The sequence below is a fragment of the Felis catus genome, chromosome B4 (assembly GCF_018350175.1).
Source record: "Felis catus isolate Fca126 chromosome B4, F.catus_Fca126_mat1.0, whole genome shotgun sequence".
Taxonomy (NCBI): domain Eukaryota; kingdom Metazoa; phylum Chordata; class Mammalia; order Carnivora; family Felidae; genus Felis; species Felis catus.
This window is the reverse complement of record NC_058374.1, coordinates 31,440,977-31,462,468: the sequence shown is the minus strand read 5'-3', so window position 1 is coordinate 31,462,468 and position 21,492 is coordinate 31,440,977. Positions and strand designations below refer to the sequence as shown.

The 21,492-nt window shown below is 39.0% G+C and overlaps 1 protein-coding gene across 20 annotated transcripts in view; it reads left to right on the top strand.

Annotated features, from left to right (window-relative positions):
• The window catches only part of PARD3 (par-3 family cell polarity regulator), a 678,503-nt gene that overhangs the window by 485,023 nt on the left and 171,988 nt on the right, over positions 1 to 21,492 (top strand). The gene's annotated exons all lie outside the window — the stretch shown is intronic.

Below are 21,492 nucleotides of genomic sequence, written 5' to 3'. Positions count from 1 at the left end.
TATCATATAAAGATAATTGTTTCACTCTTTCAAATAGTCTTTTAACGAATTCACTGGGGAGGTGACCTCTTACATAATTGAATGTTAGATGGCTTTCCTGTGACCTGTTTAATAATAGCCAATTCAGAAACAAAAGACTAAAGTTGGATTAAATTTCATATCATAGTCAAATGCCATGTGTCCTGTTAACCTTTCTACTTCTTTGCTTTTTAGAATGGATGTGCTTTAAGCTAAGGCCAATACCTGTAGAGCCGTTGCGATGCTCTCTTGCTCGTTCTGGCACATTGCTCTGGCAACACCCTCCCTCTCCGGCATCATCAAGGATTACCCTTCTCTACTGGATCATTCACTTTGTCCCACACTCTGCTGTTATTTCCTCCATCTTAGAGGAAAGTCCACCTTAACCTCCCTACTCTTTCAACTGCTACCTCATTTCTCTCTGATGCATCATAACAAACTTTGATAAGTTTGTATTTGTTGTCTGCATTTTCCTGTTCTGCCTTAAACTCCCTTTGGTGAAGCCTCATCCCCCTTGGCTCCACAGCCTTTCTCTTGTATGTCACCAAGGGCCTCCTCATTGGTGAGTCTTCCCTGTGCGTCGTCACCTCACCTTGGTCCGCCCACAGCACTTGGCACGTTGACTGTTGCTCTTCTTTGAGCTCACCCTTGCTGGGCTCTCTGCCTTCCTTTCTGCCCACTCTAGTTCCATCCCCTCTGCCAGTCCTGTGCCATGCTCTGCCCTCCAGATATTGGAGTGCCCCCAAACTCAGGTCTTATCTCTATTCTCTTTTTCTCTTTTCATTAACACAGAGTTTTTATATGCTTAAGAAACAGAGCCTCTAGACTCTAAATACAGTCTATGGGCAGATGACGCCCAGATTCACATTTCCTGTCTGGGCATCTTCTTTGAACTCTAGATTTATGGGTCTTACATCTTCTTCATGTGCTTACTTGACCGTCGACACTTGACATGATCCCAACTCAGTCCAAATAGTGTCTGGAACTGTTCCTCTCAGTCTTTCCCTCTCAGATAATAGCAGCTGTGTTTTTTCACTTGGTTAGGTCCAAAACCTTCAAGTAATCCTTGACTCTTAGGTTTTCCTTACATTCCACATCCAGTTTTGATGTACAAAAGCAAAAGCCCTTTTGGCCTATAATTTCTATAAAACCCTGGTATTTTTCAGTACCCACATCCTCTGCCTCCTGCATTCCCCACCCCCCAACACTTTTCCTGCTTCCCCCTTGCTTCTTTACGATACATTCTCAATACTGCAGAGAGAAGTCACGTCCTTGCCTTCCTCTGCTCATCCCCCAGCAGCCTTCCACGTCATACAGAGGAAAGGTCAAAATCTTTAGAGTCACCTTTGGGCCCTCTAGGACTTGCCTTCCACCCTCAGCCTCTCTGAACTCTTTCCTTCTCCTCTTGCCTTTGCTAACATTCCTCCAGCTGCACTGGCCTCTCTTCCCTCCACTGCCAGGTCCACTCAAGTCTTTGTCCTTGCTCATCTCTCTACCCAAAACAATCTGTTCTCAGATACCCACAGGTTGACGAAGGTCAGCTTTCGGGGGGATGGGCCAACCTTACAAACATCACTCCCTCTTTTGGCATTACTTTTTGGCATTACTTTTTTCCTTTGCACTTACCACCACCTAATACCTGATGTGTCACACTTGGTTTAATCATTGGTTGACAGCCATCAAGGATTGGGAACCTTTTTCTCTATGTCCCAAGCAGACAGCCTGGTGCACAGTTAGTGCAACAGATGCCAGGTCGCCCGTGTGCCCTCAGCACTTCCTCCAACCTCCAGCCCAGCTCTGCCTCTATGCCTGAGACCTCTCAGGCCATGCAAGGAAGCTCTTCTTTGTGCAGGACCGCCAGAAAAGCCCTTGCAGTAACACTGCCTCAGAGCAGCCATCAACCAATGACCTACGAAGCCACTGTGAAAGCACTCCTGTCCCTGTGGCCCGTACGGTTATAATGTGCAGGCCGTGTGGTCCTCAGACCTGGAGCGCAGCAGGACCTGGGAACCTGTTGGGAATGCAGAATCCTAGGCCCAGCCCAGACCTCTTGCCATCAGAATCTGCAGCCCAACAGCCTTAGAGATTCCTGTGCACGGTCCAGGTGGGAAGGCCAAGCAGCCCCTCCCAACCTGCTCCCAGGGTTTGCTTCAGGCTTGAGCTTCCTGGGCCACAGTTGTAACTGGCTTGAGAACACTCTTTTTGGGCTGCTTTTCCTCCCTCCCCCAGTCATGTCTCCACTCCCTACCATTCCCTTATCCCACTGCCCCGAATCCTTGTCTCAGGATCTGCTTCTGGTGAAATCCAGACTCAGATGTGTTTGCCGAATGAATTAATAAATAAAGTTCCTAATGTAAGTGGTGACAGTATATGTGAGGAATTTCTACCTGGAGTAATTCTGCAATTTCTGACAAGCGGTCACACCAGGGCAGTGCTGGTGTTTGCTCCCATCTTTGGAAGATGATGTCACTTCTGAAGCCTGCCTGTAACTGAGCAAACAGTCCCCAGAGAGCAGGCCTTTTCACGCTCTACATCATGTCCTTTGGTTTATTGTTCAAGTTACCATTTTCCCTGCTCTTAGTAGCTTTCAATGATTTAAGTATTATCTGTTACATCAGACTTTAAAAAAGATACGATTTCCAAATTAAATCCTCATGCCAAGAGTCCCCAACCTTCAGGCTTTGGGTTGTATAGTGGAGGGGTCACAGATGCAAGCAAGCAAGGAGCAAATGCTAAACTTGCTCTATTAATGCCTTCCTAAACCTTAAAATGTCAAGCTCAGGAGATGCTGTAAGATTCTGTCCCTAACGGAAGTCAGAACCCTCGCTTTCCTCTTCACCAGCTTCCCAAGCAACAGCTGCAGAGAATGAGCTGATGAAAGTCCCCCTCCCTTCTGAAGACCACGCCCACATCGGTTTACAGGCCTTGTCACCTGCAGGTGCCACCACCCATAGATGGCACTCTGGAGTTTTCTCTTTTCCCTACCTGTCCTAGAGGGAGGACCCTTAGCTGAGCACTGAGGGCCCAGCGGCTCCAGGGGCCTGGGATGTTCCTGAGTCTTACTTGAAGTGTAGTTTGGGGGTGGGGCCAACTGTACCTCATTAGTTTCTCCTTCAATACCGCCTTGAATATTTATATTATAACTTACATCTCTTCTGTGTGAAAATGCTCTCTCTCTCTGGTTTACATAACAATTTCAGTCCTTAAAAAAAAAATTAAATAAAAGAACAAGTTTACAATTCTCTGCCCAAAGGAACAGGGACTTTGAACTGAACTGACGCTAACCACGTAATATCCCTACTTTTTGTATAAAGGTTTCTCTGTTTCTACTCTTCTGTTTCTAACTCTTAAGAGAGTTACCCTTTATCTCCTCTTGGCACATGTTTCTGATTTTGTTGGGTAACATGCTGGTCATTAGGACTTCCCTAAAGAGAAAAGGCATTCCTCATGTGTTGTACTTTCACCAGTACTCTGGCTAGCACTTAGCATTCATAGAATGTTGATATTGGTGGACAGTCTGCTAAGAACATTATTTCTATGACCCATGTAATCTTCATTAATATCCCTGTAGGGTAGGTGCTCTTTTTAGTTCCATTTTATGGATAAACTGAACACAAAGGTTCAGGGAGGTACTGATGGCCAAGGTAGAGCAACACTAAATTTGAACACTGGTCCACCCCTAGGGCCATGTTCCTACCCACTCTGCTGGACCACCTCACCCTTCTTAGTCTCTTCCAATGTGTTCTGCTGCCCTAAAGCCCTGTATGAGAGCCAAGATTGCTATGAGGTTAATCACGTGAAGTGGCATTGCTATGGTAGTCATGAAAAAATAGAGATTCCTGTTGCTAGCTGGGAAATGTGGAAGTTAGTATCCTTTAAGCATGACTTTTAATTTTTGTTCCTATTTGATTTCTTAGCATCCTCTGTCTATGGTCCTTTCTCTCCCAAAATAATTCTTAAGGACTTAGGAATTTTACTGTTAATTTAAAAATTACTTGTTGCCACATTTCTTCCCCCACACCTGACCCTCAAACCTGTCTATATTGTATCCTGAATATTAGTGATGAGTTAAAAAAAAAAAAAAGGTTAGCTTTGTCCCTGCTCTCTTCTTTCAAGATGGCCATATAGTCCTATAAATGCTTTAAGTCCTTTACTGTTTTTTCCCTCATTTTCCCCTTACTGTATACCTTCTTGTATCTCAGATCTTGCTCTACTGCTGCTGTTTCTTTCCTTTTATCCTTGTTAAAATAATCATGAGGCCATTCTTTTTCTCAGAATGTTTTCACAGTCTTCATTTCCTCTGCGAATCTTCTGATGTGTTGTACTTTCTGTCACTTTCTCCCATGCCCCGTCAGTGCCACCTGGATCAGCAAACTTGCCAGATCCTTGGATGTGCCAGAGACCATGGCTCAGCCTTTAGGGCCCTTCCTCTTGGGAGACAAGTCAGGCTCGGGGCTGCCTGCCTCTCAGGCACCTGCATTGTGTCTTGATCCTCATACCTGGCCTTGGCACATTTCCACTGCTGCTTGTAGAAAAATAATCTTTTATCTAATCCCTGCTTTTATAACTACTTTAGTCATTAGGAAAGCATCCCAGGTTTACTAGAATTTCAGTTTTCTTTTCTTTCTTTCTTGTATTTCTTTTTAGGGTATAGTGTTAATTTTTTTTTTTTTTTTTTTTGAGGAAATGATAGCATCAATTTAATCTTAGGTCAATTCTGCAAGTTTTAAGAAAGTAAACTTTGGACCCACTGTAGAAAGGTATTCTAACAGGATGGACATTTTCCTTTGGTGACCTTTCTAGAACATAGCAACAGCCAGATGCTTAGAGCATAGTGGCAAAGCACTGATAATCATTGACATAGAATGTTGTGTACTATACGCCTGAGTTGTCCTAGCCACACTGGGGGAAAGGTGATTGCCTGAAAATAAATTTGGTTTGATGCATCCCAACATTCAGGTAAGTGTATTTGCAAATGAGCAGTAAATCTCCTGATGGGGAATCATATTCAGCACTTAATGATAAGTATCCTATTAAAGATGAACTTTCACTGCTCCTCTGCAAATTGGCAGGTGAGAGGCACAGATCTGGAACCGAGGATGTCTGCAGCCTGTGAAGTGTAGCCTGACACTGTGCATGTCCTGCATGGGTGCTCCTGACAGGAAGGGCTGGTTTCCTGAGGTGGGCCAGGTGTGGGCTCCTGGCCCTGATCACTGCTCCAGGGAACCACTTCCTTCTCCCACCATATCCGGTCCCCACTTCTCTCACCCTGCCAGCTGTGGTAGTATGTGCTCTGAGGCAAGCCCAGGAAAACATGCACCCACATGCCTTACGCAAAGAATAACCAGGGGAGTGAGGTAACTTCTGAGGGTTTCACTGCTCACCTGGCAAAATCGTTTCTAGTGGTGAGCAAGTGGAGTTTTTTCAAGGCTGGTTATGGAGTATACGTGATTTCTTAGTAATTTTGAAGTAAAGCCATTCATTTATACATTTGACAAGTGTGCACTGGAGGCCTGCTGTATGCTGGGCACCATCCTGGGTGCCAGGGATTTGGGTGTAACTGAGAAGATGAGGCAGCACCACGGTGGCCCTTGTGGAGGGGGGACTTTGGGCGAGTGTGCCCAGCCCAGACTAGGAGTCAGAATATCTCCCTCCAGAAGATGGCATTATAACGAAATCCAAAAGGTGTTTTGAGTTCTCTTTTTCAAGGGGGTTTTGGGGGAAAGGAGCATTTTGTATCAGTGGGACTCGGGATCTTGACATGATCCTCAGTAAGAAACCTATTTTACCTTGCAACCCAGAGGACGCACACACACAAGCAACTGAGACAAACCCTTCACCGAGTTAATACTTGCCCTTCCTCTGTGTAGTGTGCTGTGATGCGCCTTGCTGGCAGGCAACAGCGGGTGGTGGTTAAGAGCCTGGACTCTGAAGTTAGATCACCTGGGTCCAAATCCCAGCTGTACACTCACCAGCCTTGTGTTTGGAGCAAGTTAACTAACCTCTTTGTGCTTTACTTTTCTCAGTTGTAAAGTATGGAGAAGAGTGGTACCTGCCTCACACCATTGTTTTGAAGCTAAAGTGAATTAGTGATATGTACAAAGCACCTTAGAACTCCTCCTCATACAAAGAAAGAAAGCACTATGTAAATGTTAGCTGCTCTTGATGTTACTATTATTATTCTGTAATTCACTTTTTTTGAAAATGCCAGGTGAGTCCTACCAAATCAATTTTACGTTCTCAATGGGTTGCAATGCCCAGTTGAAAAATACTATTTAGGTGGCAGAAATGCTGTAGGTTTGCAAGGCTTGGCTGAGGTTGGGTGGGGAGAAGATGGGGGGGAGGGGCTGTTAGGGAGGCAGGTGGCCGCTCATAATGGACTCATGGTATAGTTTGTACCTGATGTTAAGAACAAAGAGAAGCCATTGAAGAGAATGGCTTGATAAATTTACATTTTTTGGAAAATTAAAAGATGGCTTCAACAGCAGTGTGTGGACTAAAGAGCGGGCCCAGAGGGCGTGCCAGGAACTCCACTGGGCAGCTGTTACAAAAATGACGACCAGCCATGGTGGTGGCCTTGGGGACAGAGATATGATATGTGTTTCTCAGAAGGAATCTAGAGGTCCTGGTGATGTAAAAAATGAGAGAGAAAAAACATTAAGAAATAATTCCTACAGTTTTGGCCTGATGAACTGGATTGATAGTGCTACACTGACTAGAAAACCCTGGAGGAACATGGTATTTGGAGAAAATGGGACACAGGGACTCTGACTTGCACTTGTCTGTGACACACCCAGTAGGGGTTGCTGGTGAGCAGCTGAGGGAGAGGGGCTGTAGAGATTTGAAGTCCAAGACAAAAAACCATGGTAGTATTTGCAGCCAAGGCCATGGTAGTATTCATGGAAGGGCTGTCTGGGATGTGTGGGTGCAGGGAAGGAGGAGCAGGGAAGGCCAGAGCTCTGAGGACCCTTCAAATATTGGGGGCAGCTTAGGGCGGGGAGTGGGGTTGGTGGAAGCTTTTGGTGACATAGGAAGCTTTTGGTGCATCTATCTGCTGCAGATAGAAGGAAACCAGAAGATTATGCTCATTAAAGCCAAGACAAGAGTGTCTTTTATTAATTAGAAGGATGTGATCAACAGTGTTTCTGCTGAGGAGTCACTAGGACTTGTGGCCTTGGCTGCAAAGGAATTACTAGCATCAGTAGATGTTGCTGGACCAATTTTGAATGGTTACCTATTTTACATCATATACTTTAGTGTTTCTGTGTGATGCCGGTACAGACAGAAGCCCTTGACATAATTCTTGTTCTAAGTTAAGGATATCATATATTATTTCCTGTTTTAAGAAGCAAGCTCTTTTTTTCCAATACTCTCTACACACAAAAAACCTGCCATATGTCTACATTTTCTAGCAATAACCTTTTAAGTGACACATTAATGCCAATTGCAGATTTTCACAAAGAATTACATAAATTAGAATATGAGGGATTAATTTTTTCAAGTAAATTGTTACCAAAATATAACTTGGAAGAGAAGCAAATTTAATGATTGGTTTTGTTGACTATGGGATCACTTTTTTCAGGTGAGAGGATTTCTCATTCCTTCTCTCTGCTTTATCTTTTCCCCTACGTGTTGGCAGGTATGTCACTGCTGAGCATATGACCAGAGTAGGTGTGATCCCGATGACATCAGCTGCTCTAAATTATGATAATACCTTACTTCCAATTTTCTCTCATGTTTACAAAACCAGAAAAGTACTAGGGTCAGATAAATAGCTTGCTTCCTTAAAATGCCAGCTTTAAAATTACTTTTCTTTAAAGCCTTTTTTAAAATTGTGACATTTAACCATTTAACCATTTAAGTAGGAGTCCTCAGTCTATACTTGCATACATTTTCAGACCGTGTTTCTCAGAACCAATTTTCTCGAGATTCATTAGTGCCTCCATTCCTGTAGCTTAAAAAAAAAACCTTGAATAAACTGCAATTTACAGATATCTTGTGTTTCAAGGCAACACTGTTCATCTTCTATGTTCTATCCAAGAGGATATAAAGTTGTGGATACATTCAAACTATTAATGCTTTATGTAAACTATTGAAATTAGTATATTGAGCGTGTGCCCATTATTTTTAGTTTGTTGCCGTTTCTGAAGGGTTCCTCGCTGTGCTCTGCCTATCTGCATCATTTTTAAAACCTTTTTATTATTTTTTACAGGCGTATTTAATATCATCAATCATTCTATGTATTATGCACTTTATAGTCATTGTTGCGTTCAAAATCATTTCAACTAGATTTCTTGCTAGAAATATATTTCCCATGAAAGTAGAGAATTAGATGTATTTCCTGCTGTGACACAATTTTGATTTCTTTTATATTTTCAATAATAAAATATTATAAACCAAGTATTATCTTTTAAAAAGTAGAAAATGAAGCTAGTTAGCTATTGTTTGGTCATAGATACCATTACGATCTTTAAATAGGTTACTCCTAAGATTTTAGATCTGCCTTATCAATTTTAATGAACCAATAGAGAAAAATGTATGTAACATTTTCCCTATGGAACTCTTTTTTGGAAAGGTCCCATATTTAAATATAGTTTTGTCTATATGGGTCTTATTACCTTTACTGTAAAGATTTTATGATTTTACTCTTAGAGTAGACCCCTATCTATTTAGTCTGGCAAAATTTCTTTGAACAATATTTTTCTCGTGCAATGGCAACTATGTAATTCACTAAAGCAGAATACTCTTACTATTTTCAGGTAGTCTGGTCAACAATGGGAAAATGCCTTTTCATTTAGAAGTGTCCTCTGCTGTTGTGTCTACATGCAGCTGATGGGCAGCTGTCTAATTTAGAGAGAAAACACTTATTAACAGCCAAAATAAAAGAGAATATATGAAGGCGTCTCTAGTCACCAACTGTAGAATACCCAAATAGCATCAGAAACAATGAGGAGAAAATGCAAATCATTTCCGACTCATGGAATGTTGTTTTCTTCTCATTTTCGTACTAAAAGTCTTTCAGCAGGAGTAGCAGTGTTGGCCTAAAGAGAGGAGGCTTCATTTGGGTGGTTATTTTCAGTTGTCTCAATTAGTTCTGCTCTTGAAAGACTGTTGGCCACCGTGGATGGACTTTGAGGGTGACGTCTTTCAGAGTAAATTAGTTGCTGGGACCTGGGGGGCTGAATAGTGAAGTATGGATGTGAAGATGGGATCATTTACAGAGATGTTGCAAATAATATATTTTCCTTTTCTCTGTTTGGAAAGCCAAATGTATGAAATACTCTTTCTTGCCTTCTTATCTCCATGATTTTATCTGTAAAATATTGTTTTGGTTGTAGCACAGACTCAAGTAACTGTCGTTTAAACGAGATAGGGCTCATTTGTCTCTAAAACAAGTCTGGAGATTGGCAGTCCAAGGCTTGCATGGTGGGTTCAGAGGGTCAGCAAAGTCCCTGCCTCCCTTCAGTCATCTTTACTATGTTTTTCATTTTTTTTTTTTAACTGTGGTAAAATAGTCATGATATTTACCACCTTAACCGTCTTCCAGTGTGCTGTTCAGGGCCATTAACCACATTCACATTGCTGTGCAGCTATCACTACTGTCCACCCCCAGAACCCTCTTCATCTCACACAACCGAAACTGTATCCTTTAAATGCCAAACCCATTTCCCCTCCCTGACCCATAACAACTACCATTCTGCTTTCTGTTCCTCTGAATTTGACTCTTCTAGATACTTCATATAAGCAGAATCATACATTATTTATCTTTTTGTCACTGGCTTATTTCACTTAGCATCATGTCCTCAAGGTTCATCCATGTTGTTGTTAAGTGTCAGAATTCCGTTTTCAAGGCTGAACACTATCTCACTGTATATGTAGCTCACATTTTGTTTATCCATTCATCCATCAATAGACATTTAGTTTGAGTCTATCTTTTGGCTTTTGTGAATAATGCCACTATGAACACAACTGTCTTAAACATGTATTTCTACCTTAGTTGTCACTTCATGGTTAAAACTTTAGCCATCTTATCAGAATTCTAAGCAAAAGAGGCAGGAAAGGGAAAGGGGAACTTTCAGTGGAGTCAGTCCCCTTTCTACCAATCATTCTTGAAGTCCCATATCAATTTCTATGGCCACAATTTATCAATAACAATGATAATAGTATTTATTGAGAGCCTATGTGTGCCAGTACAGAGCGAATGTATAATTCCTTTCATTCTCAATATAAACCTGTGAGGATGGTTGCATTTTACTAAGGAGGAAATTGAGGCTCAAAGAGGTTAAATCCAAGCGGAGTGAGTCATGTGACTGTGTATGCCACATAGCCAGGAAGAGGAAAAGCTGGGATTTTTGACCCAGAAATCTGGCTGCAAATGTTTACACTCTTAACTGCTGTCTTCTGTCTTCTGTTCCAATTCTCAAAGGAACCAAGGGAAAGTAATTTTATGTCAACTAGGCACATTTCCTCTCCCTGCCAAACCAGGGTTCTACTTCTAAGGAGGGAAAGGAGGATGGATATTGGAAAGGCAGCACCTGCTATGGTGAGTCTGCTCCTGGGAAACCTCTATGAGTCACTGTTTCTGAAGACAGGTGGCCTCAGGCCTCTGAAATTGGAGCTGCTTTATAGCACTGGGCTGCTGTTCACCCTCATTCTACTCTGCTGGCCGAGACCAGCCACTACTGGCCAGATCATTTTGGCTTAGCCAAAAAGACAGGAAGTGGACCACAAATACTAGAAAACCTTATTATATCTACCACTTGAAATGGTCATGGTCTTACCAACTTAGCCTAGAGGAGCTACCTAGAAATGGAGGAAGGAATGAGTATATGGGTATTTTTGTTAGAAAATCATATCTGTTATATTGAGGGATGATTTCTGCCAAGAGTTTAAAAACATGATTGTGTTTAATCTTTGCTACTACTATTTTTTTAGAGATAATATTTTTATTATTTAACAGTGCCAATTGTAACACTTCAGATAACCTACATCTTTCTGATTTTGGAGTACAAGCTCTTAATCAGTGTACTAATGTTGATTATACTGACTTTGGTGCCATTTTTATGGATACATTCCCCAAATGTATTCTTGGGTTACAGCATGCTAGATCTTATTTTCTGGGACTTAGATGGTCATTTGCCTTCAGTCTTAACCATCTCAGTAGAAAGAGACTTCCTTCTTCAGTGTTTAGGAAGTAGTCCTTAAATAAATGGGGCATTCTTGGGTGAGGACCAACATACATTTTACTGTCCTTTGAGCCCTCTTCTTATTGTTTGTAAATAATGAAGCTGTTGCATTGAACTTAGTTGTTTATCTTAAACCCTAGCCCAGTGGTTCTCAACCCCCAGGGTTTTGCTCCAAAGGGGACTTTTGGCAGTGTCTGATGACTCACTGGGTTGTCACCAGCAGGGAGGAGTGCCACTGGCATGTTGTGGGTACAGGCCATGGATGCTCCTGAACATACTATGATGCCAAAGAGAGCCCGCCACCCCCACCTCGCCTCTACATAGGATTGTCTGGGCCAAAATTTCAATTATGCCACAGTTGAAAAAACTGTGTCCCTACCCACACTGACTGCTCTGTGACATGTGTTTGCATTGTTGATCTTCAGATAAGCTACCCAAATGCTTTAGTATCTTATGCTCGGTTGTCCTTGGATCCCCCATCGGCAGCTTATTTCAGTTGTTACTCTGTATGGAGGAACACTGCCCCAGTGTCTTAGTGGATGCTTAAGAGTTAAAATTACATTGAAAACCTTCAAGTATTTTACAACGCACGTGGTGTTTCACCATTGAAGATGCTTACATAGTGAGTGATCCTTCTTAAAATTTATTTTTAATATGATTTCAGTGTAATAAATACAGATTTTACTTTGTGAACTGCCAACATATAAAATAACATAAACAGCCTAAGAGACGTTCAAAGAGGCTGAGGTCAGTCTAAGAGGGAGACAAGTATTCTGTGATAGAAAGAATTGGGGATGTAGATTTGAAGCTGTCTCTTCCCAACCCAGTTCTAACACCTCTGACACTTAACCCGTCAGCCTCAGGTTCCTCTTCACACATTTCCTTCTCATGTTCCTCTAAGAACTAAATGAAAGAATTTGTGTGGAAACCTTTTTGGAATTTTAAGATGTTGTACGTCTGTCAGCTCATGTTATTCATTAAGTTCTTTTCTCATGGGCTTCTCTTCCCTTAGATTAATTATTCCTGCATTAGTTTATTAGCTTCTAGATAGGTATTCTGAGTGGCTTTGCTAAAAAAAGATGTATAGGTTATTTCTATCCTTTGGGGGTAGAAATAGATCTATTTATATTATATACTATCCTCAACAAAGTGAGATTTGCTAATACCCCATGATTATACACACTAGTTTAGGCCAGACAGTTTCAAACCTCAGCCAAGGAAAAGCAGCATAATGATATCCTGTAAAAGCAGACGTAACTGGGGAGACTTGAGAATTTAAACTGATATCCGTGGTATTGGCTCTGGTTCCAGGACGGTTTATTGGACAAACAGGGCACACTCTTACGGACCTCCACATTTTGGCTTGCACTCTCCAGTGAGTGCGTGGAGCCTCAGACCACACAGCAGGCAGTGCAGACGAGACAGCTCTTAGGAGATGGAAATAAGCTGGGATGAGAGGAATTCCAGGCCAGTGCACAGATCAACAAGTTCTATATTTAAACGCTTGTTGAACTATTTAGTCAAATAAGGAAAAATGTGGTGGTTTGCCATTTGTCAAATTTCATGTTCCCCTTCCCATGGAGGCTGGGCTGATTGGAGATGAGACGCTAAGCATGTCTCCTTGTTCTAAGCCCTTGTCACTCTGTCCCCGAAACTGTCCCAAGATTTTTAGATCCTAGTTACCAGCTGCACTCTGAACTACCGTTGAGTCATAAATAATAGTCAGTGCTGTGCATCCTGGGGGAGTGAGTCACAGCACGGAAGAGTAAAGAGCCTTTCCTGAGAAGAGCTGTTGCCATTTTGTAGTGTCACACGGTCATCTTCTGTATGTGCTATACTCGTCAGGACCCAGGTGTGCTGCAGGAACACTGAGTTTACCCAAATATGTGACCTTTAGTCCTATGTTCCTTAAGAGGATGGTGTGACTCAGGTAGAGTGGGTTTTGGCTTGGAGGCCTGTGGGAATCCGCTGGCTCTTTTCTGCTCCAAGAATTAGGCGTGGCCTCCAGCTCGCACCCTGCAGGGTTTCTATTGGGCCTTATAAAATGTGTCGGCTCCCTAATATTAAATCTGAATATGCAAAAGATAAAAAATGAACGTCTGCGCCTCTTAATTTACTCTGTAGAGAGCATTCTCTAAGATATTGAATCAACAGAAATTGTTCCCTATCATCAACAGAAAAAAGTGCTGACTGACACCTTAACTTTACAGATAATGAGATCTTTGGGGAAGTTTTAATCTTTCAAAGTTTCCAGGAGCTATACCAAAGGTCTGTTCCCCTCCCCTCCCCCAAACTTCAATGACCATATTTTCTGTTTGTGTCACTTTCATCTGCTCTGTAAATGTAGAAGCATAGAACATATTTGAGAGTGTTTCAGCTGTACCTGGAGCTAAATATCTCCTATCAGTAGTTAGAACTTTGAATTTGAATTGCAATGCATATTTAATTGAGGGTGAGTATTTCCAACTCAAAAGAGATATTCCTAAATTGTGCATGTGTTTGCATTGCCACATAAGTGTTTGCAACCTGGATGCAATTTGAGTATCAGATAGGCAGATGACAACAGAAATTATTATGATTATCTTTGTTACTAAATGCAACTGATTCTTTGTCCTAATAGAAAAAAAGGTGGATAGTAAAATATCTTTCTACCCTGTGCTTTTTCTTTTTTCAAGTATCCTTTTGAATAGATGTGTTTTTTGACTTAGGTCTTATTAGCATTTCTTATGGGGACTGCCTTTGGGGCAGTACCACTTGCTAAATTGTTCTGACGCTTTAGGAAAAGGAAAACCATGGTAACCAGATGTAGGGTATGATTATTTGCCTCTGACCTGGCAAAGTGTTGAGTTTAACAAAAGAAGCTTAATAGAAATGTTCAAATTGACCCTTCTCATCACTTGGGCTGCTTAGAGCTCAATCAATCTCTCATTATTATCAGAGTTATTCGAGCAAAGGCAGCAGTGATAGTATTTTTCATAATCACTTCTTGAGCCAAATGTAATTTGCAATTTGGAGTATTGTATTATGAAACAATAATGCATTAAAATGAACAGTGCAAGAATTAGGAGTATAGTAGTAAAGAAAGGATCTGGAGAAGTAGTTGTGTGAAAGGCCCTCTCAAAATCATTATAAGTGGACATGGCTGATTTCAATGCCAAATTAAGCATTTAGAAAAATCAGAATCATGTGTTGTTGTTACTATGTTTAGGTATGTGTATGTTTATTTTAGATGTGATATATATATATATATATATATATATACATACATATATATAAATTATATATGTATAATTTATTATAAAGTTGTAGTTAAGGGGGAAACAAAAAATACACTTTGCATATTATTTGCATCTCCATGTTTTGTGTTATGGGATTTGTGTGGTTTGATTACCTATGTGGGTATATGTTGAAAAAAATAAGGTGTATCAAGCCTTATAAAAATTTTGTAAGGAAGGAACAGTAATTACTATTTGACCCCTCTTTACAAAGGGAATTTATTTGCTACAGAAAATATGTCATGCAGTCCATGAACTAGCTGATGCCTAAAAAGCTTTAACGTTATAATTAAGATATACTTCCACTCATCTTCTGTCATTTTACTTGAATGGCTCTAAGTATAGGTTATAAATATTATTTCAGAGTCATTTATGTATTTATCTTGTGTTTTGAAGGATTACTGTGTTTGCTTGTTTTTTTTTTTTCCTTAAGTCTTTCCATTTAGATTCTATGGTAGTGTGTGTGTGTGTGGGGGGGGGTTTATTTGTAAGATATTTGGAATTTAGAATGATTCATGTAAAATTAAAATTGATAATATGCTGGGTTCAATTTCTTCATTGTCATTTTAATATTTTCTTGTTCCATATCCTTCCAGGACTCCTGAAGTGTCGAGTTACTAGACATATCAGTGCATCCTTGATTAGATAACGCAGGCTACACCAGGGGAAGAGTGCACTTATAAGGACACTTAATGGGAGTCCTGAAAAGGGTGTCTTGTCCATTAAGGGTATACTGCATGTCTAAAGGCTGTTCTAGCTTGGTTAAGTAGAAGCTATATTTTCTTTAAAAAAAAAAAGTTACTTATTTTTTCTGGATGTCAGGCAACCCAAATTTAGTTTATTAAATCTAATCAGACTAGCACTGATGAAAACTGTACACAATCAAATAATGGTTGTCAAGTTTGTGAATTTCCTTTTAAAGAGAACCCCTGCTAAACTCCGCCAAGTTAAAACTGCATCCCATTTTATAAAAGCACTATCAAGTTGTCATGTACCCTTTCTAAGCCTCCCTTCTCATCATTGTTGATTACCAAGATGTTTTTTGCCTAAATAGGAGCTTTCTGCTTTTCATAATCAGCCTTCTCTTCCCTGATTCATCCAGCATTGCCACAATCTACTGCTGAGCAAATCAGTATGCTATCATGGTAGCGATTTCTTAAAATGTCACTAAAATATGTAAGATCCTGTATGGGAAGGACATATTAGAAGTGACTTGTTTTTTTCTTATTTATGAAATGGAGGCTGAGGCACAAAAAAAATAGGGCCAGAAACTATGAGCCACATTATTATAAAAGATAAATGCATGCAGCGAATTCTTGCTGTTTTACCCTCTGATTGGGTTCGGACAGTTTGACATGTTTCTGCTGTTGCCTGGCCGTATTTGCATATGTCAGTACAGACAATTTTGGCCTATGGAGTATCATTGCATTTAGAAATATTGGCAGTGTCCTCGGTATGTGGGTAGTTTTTATGATCCTTTCCAATGGTTGAGATCAGTTCTTGACCTTGCCCCAGATTCCTGGTCTTCATAGACAAGTTCCATTTGGGAACAATGTCCTTTGGACCTCATTGCTGCAGGAAATGCAAGATTTATCTTATTTATTTCAACAAAGATGTTTTAACCAGCTGCTGTAAGTATAAAAGCATAAGGGTAACTGACTGTCTTTGGCTCCTCAAGTTTTTGAGGTGGCTGGGTGTGGTAAAAAGAGTCTTAGGTCTGAAGTCTGGCTTTGCTACTTACTTGCTATATGGCCTGTGAAATCATTAAATTCCCCTGAGGTTTCCCCTAAAGAGGAGGATGATAACACCTACCTCACATGCTGGTTGTGAAAATCAATGAGATAAAGTACGTAATAAAAATTCAATAAATTCTAGTGAAATGTAATTAAGTAATCAAAAGAGCATTCAACAGGTGTTCAATTATATGTCTCACTTAGGATTTACACAAAGTGAACTTTGTAGGTCTGAGAATTTCAGTTTCTCTAGATGTATCCAAGCACAGGCCCACTGAAATCTCCTAAACTAGCTATGAGGTGACCTGAACTCTTCTCCTAGTTTGCAGTGTGACTTTGGGCAGCTCTGCATACCTCTTGGACCTCAGTTTCCTTGTTAGTCAAATACAGACATTGAATGGGTGACCATCTTTCAACTTTGATTTTGCAGAAACGTGTACATATTCCTGCAGTGTGTATGGAATCTTATTTTTGCAATAAAACAGTCTACAAAGATATATGGCCAGATTTTTTTTTCAACTAAAATTTAGAAGAGTTTAAGGCTTTAAGGCAGAAATAAGTTCATAATTGTGTTAGAAACCAGAGTGATGAGTTGAGAGAAGTCAATGCTAATACCAAGAATGTGAAAAAAGATTGAACCAGAATCAATTGAAAAGATTTTCTAGAGAAACTTGGATCAAAAACCATTTAGGAAAAGTATGACACAAAAGACTATAGAGGAATAGTGTTAACAGCTCATTATTTTGCTTTGACTTGAGTGAATGGTATGTTCCTGAGGCATTGCCGAGAGTTTGGAATAGAGGAATAACACAGTATAGGGTATTCGATTTTGCTGCCCAGAGTCTTGAATCCGACTCATGGCACAGCTGGTATCTCTCAAGGATCTTTAGGGTAAATGGCAGCATCATCACAGTGGTCAAAGACAGGATAGCACAATGGCTGTGTCCTCCAGAAACAACTCCTATGTTAATAATGAGTTACCGGAGAAAGGAAGTGATTGAATCATGTGATGGTGCAAATATTTAGAAATGAGGGGCAAAATGAGTTAGATGACCATGTTGACCATTCTAGTCTTGAAGTCAGATGTTCAGGGAGGATGGGTGGCTTCTAGTCACTGACACTAAATTTGTATTTGATCCATTTCAACACTCTCCTAGGCAAGCAGTATCACGTAACCTACATGCTTGTTAGGGTAAATAGTAAGGCAAGTATTATAGCAAAGCCCTCTTTAGATGGAAAGACCTTGGTAATTAGCTGTGAGAAATACCAGATTTCTAGGTGACATTTCAGTGATTTTTTTTTGAAGAAAATCTTATTTCAAAAATTATTCTGCAAAGCTTACGAGATAATTGGTGCTGGTTATTGTGTTCATCTATTTTTAAGTAAGGCAGAAGATTTTTAAGACTTCTACTGTATCATGTTTTCAAATACGATATTAGGAAACTCCATTTCATTACAAATCCAATTATATTTTTTATTTTATTTATAGCAGGATGCTGTGCATGATATCACTCAGCATAATTTTTTCTGAGGATCTCTAATTTTATTAGCAGTATAAAATACAGTAAGATATTTCAATGTTATTTGTACTGCAGACAGAATTGGGTTAATTTATTAAAAACTGAAATGATGGTTTAGTAGCATGAAACTCTTACAGTAAAATTTTAACAACAGTTCTTTCTATATGAAAAGAAGAGAATTTTGTTACAATCCTGTGATTTTTTTTTTCTTTTCCCGTTCATCAACAAGTGCATGTTTTGCCCATTATTCTTTACTATAGTAATATATGTGGCCAATCTGGCAGACAGCAATGATCTCATTTGTAACGCGTCATAGTAAAACCCATTTAGCAGATTACTTGGAGATTACTTTAGCTGAATGAAAACACTGCTGTATTCTTTATGAAGAAAGCCATATGTTTAAGAAATGTTACAATCAATTCTACTCTGATAAGACAGGGCTCATCCACTGTATCTTTCTGTGAAGGAGTCTTTAGTGGCTTGGTGGCATTTTTGTACTTTCTTCATATAGCAAGGACCTGTGACATTTTTCTCTATCAACTTTTTCTCTCAAGCTTTATATTTTTATTTTTGTCTCTTATTTTTTTTAAAGTCATTCTTCTATGTTAATATACCCTAAGATATGACTAGCAAATTTTTCCCCAGGTGCTGGGGTCCAGGATGACTTTCTGTTCCAGGGTCACATCCATTGGATAGTAGAGCTTTCTGTTTGAGCATGTGTGGTGGTTAGTCAGAAGGCAGTTCCTAAAACCGATTCTTTGCTGAGAATGGGTTTGCTCCCTGGACATACCAAGTACAATATTTTTTTCAGCTTTGCTGTTCTTTGGAAAGTGACCCATTTGAAATTCATCTGTGGCTTATAAAAGATAATAAAATAAATGTAATTGATGTCTTCCAAGTTTTAAGCAGCTTGCTATGGAATAATTGTTTTCATAGGTTAATTACTGATTTTAGTTGTGAAACTGACTTTAAGAATACATGTATAGCTCAAATTTTTCAGTGACTTCACCCCTCTTTGCAGGAAGAATTAAACTGATAAATTAAGAGAACGCTACAATGTATTGGCAATGAATGAATGAGTGTGGAGCTACTTTCTTTTTCTTTTTACACTCTAGAGTTGTTGGTATATATATTTTTTCACCTACAGCCTTTATTTTATTCTGTCAAAAAGTTACAGCTGAGGGATTCATTTTTATCCCAATTATAAAGTATTATGCTGTGCTTTTATAGTACGCCTTAAAGAAATCACATAATTTATTAACTATTCCCCCATGCATTAGGGGAAGTGTCCAAATGTAAACCTATAAACATTTTATCTATGGTTTCTTTACTTTTTAATATATTAATCTTGAATTTATACTTTTAAAAAGGAAGTATACTATAACAGTTTAATAAATTTACAAATAATAAAATAATATATTCTGGTGATTCAGAGGCAGCATTCGAAATATTTTAATATCAAATAAGTGAGAAAAAAGCAGTTCTTATATATGAGTCAGGATTCACTTTTTTTTTAAAAATCATGTATACTTAGAAGAAAAGTTGAAATTTGATAGAGATATAAAACTGAAACTTTTTCCACAAACTAGCACCAAGTTCATTAAAAAATAAATATCTAACCTAGGTAATTAAACTCAATGTTAGGTTTGGTACCAAAAAAATATCTAAACCTTTAAATCATAGAATAGTCAACCACTCTTAATTTTTCCTTATATTATTAACTCAAAGAGAAAATGTACATGATCTCTTATAAGATTAAAGTGTACCTCTTGGTACAAAGAGATATACATTTGACTCTTGAACAATACGGGGGTTGGGATACCAATACCCTGTGCAGATGAAAATCCATGTGTAACTTTTGACTCCCCTAAAACTTAACTTCTAATAGCCTACTATTGACCAAAAGCCTTACCAATAAGATAAACAATGTACTAACACATATTTTGTATATTACACATACTATCTACTGTATTCTTACCATAAAGTGAGCTAGAGAAAAGAGAATTATTAAGAAAATCATAAGAAAGAGGAAATATAGTAGTATACTGTATTTATAGAAAAAAATCTGGGTATGAGTGGATCCATGTTGTTCAAGGATCAATTATATATCTTGTGTCATGGCATAGTGGTTTTTAAATAAAATACAGTTTTGAATATATGTAATCTAGAATGTGAACCAAAACACTTCTTTAAAAGCAAAACAGGGGTGCCGGGGTGGCTCAGTCAGTTAAGCATCTGACTCTTGATTTTGGCTCAGGTCATGATCTCATGGTTCATGTTCAAGTGCCAATGGTGCAGAGCCTGCTTGGAATTCTCTGCCTGCCTCTCTCTCTCTCTCTCTCTCTCTCTCTCTCTCTCTCTCTCTCTCTCTCTCTCTCTCTCTCCTTCTCTCAAAGATTAAAAAAAAAAACATAAAAAGGAAAACAAAACAGGTCAATATGGCAATGTTGCATCATTTGAGGGATATTTATGAACTGAAAAATGGTTAAAATGATTTACTTTTCTTTAGGAATCCCTCTTATAAGCAAATATCATATGTTTAGATTTGAATTTGCACTTTTCTTGATGTTAGAATTTGATACATTTTATATTTCCAGACGCCTCAGTGTTGCAGAATTTTCAGGATGGGAACTCATGGGGGCTTTAAATACCATCTACATGCTGATGATGCTCAAATTAATTTGTCCAGCTCTGTCCTCTTCCCTGAACCCCCTGTAGATGCTTAATATATTTTTGTCAAATGAATGAACATTATGTTTTAGATGTTGGCTCCTACTGAGATGTATCAGTTTTTTATGTTCACTCTTTCATTTATTTATTAATTCATTCTATAAAGTCAGTCATTATGCCTTACTCTTAGGCATTATTGATATATTGACAGAAATAAAGGAAAGAGAAAGTTTTAGTTTTTATTTTTAATGCTTTATATTTATTAGTTTTAAAAGCATAGTACATTTATCCCTTGCAAGAAGTGGTCATATTCCGGGCTCAAGTTCTTAGGGATTTTTTTTTTTCTCTTTGCAATTGCAATGATCTTCCAATTTCTAAATACAATTATAATTTAAGGATAGATTTGCTTTATAGAAGTTAATTTAAAAAAAAAAGAAGTTAATTTTATAGGCACTTTTGAATGCTCTCTAATAATATACATAATTATTAAAGAAATGGTGGTGGTATTTTAACTTTTTTATTTTTTAACATTTAAAGAATGCTCTTCTTTCCTTATTTATTTATTTTATTTATTTCAGAGAGAGGGAGCACAAGTGGGGGAGAGGGACAGAGGGAGAGCAAGAGAGAGACTCCTAAGCAGGCTCCACACTGAGTGCAGAGCCCCACGTGGGCTTGATCCCAAGACTCTTGGACCATGACCTAAGCTGAAATCAAGAGTCAGAGGCTCAACTGACTGAGCCACACAGGCGCCCCATGTCCCTTTCTTATTTATAAACCCCTTTGCAAACAGTGTTACTATTTAATGTATGAGATGTTCCTGTGTACACATGTACATTCCCATATACTGTAAATTCGTATTTGAAATTAGATTTATATTAATAAAAGAAAGACCTATGCTACAAACCAAGCCATTAGTTGAAGTGCTTTTTTCTCTTTTATATCAGTTTTCAACTACCCTTTTTTTTTTAACTCTTCTCCTTTTTGATATGATTATCAGCATAAGCCAGATTCCTACTTTGTCTTCAGAAATAAATAACATATTTTATATATTTATGACTGCTTAGTTGAAGAACTGTCTATAAAAGGTTTC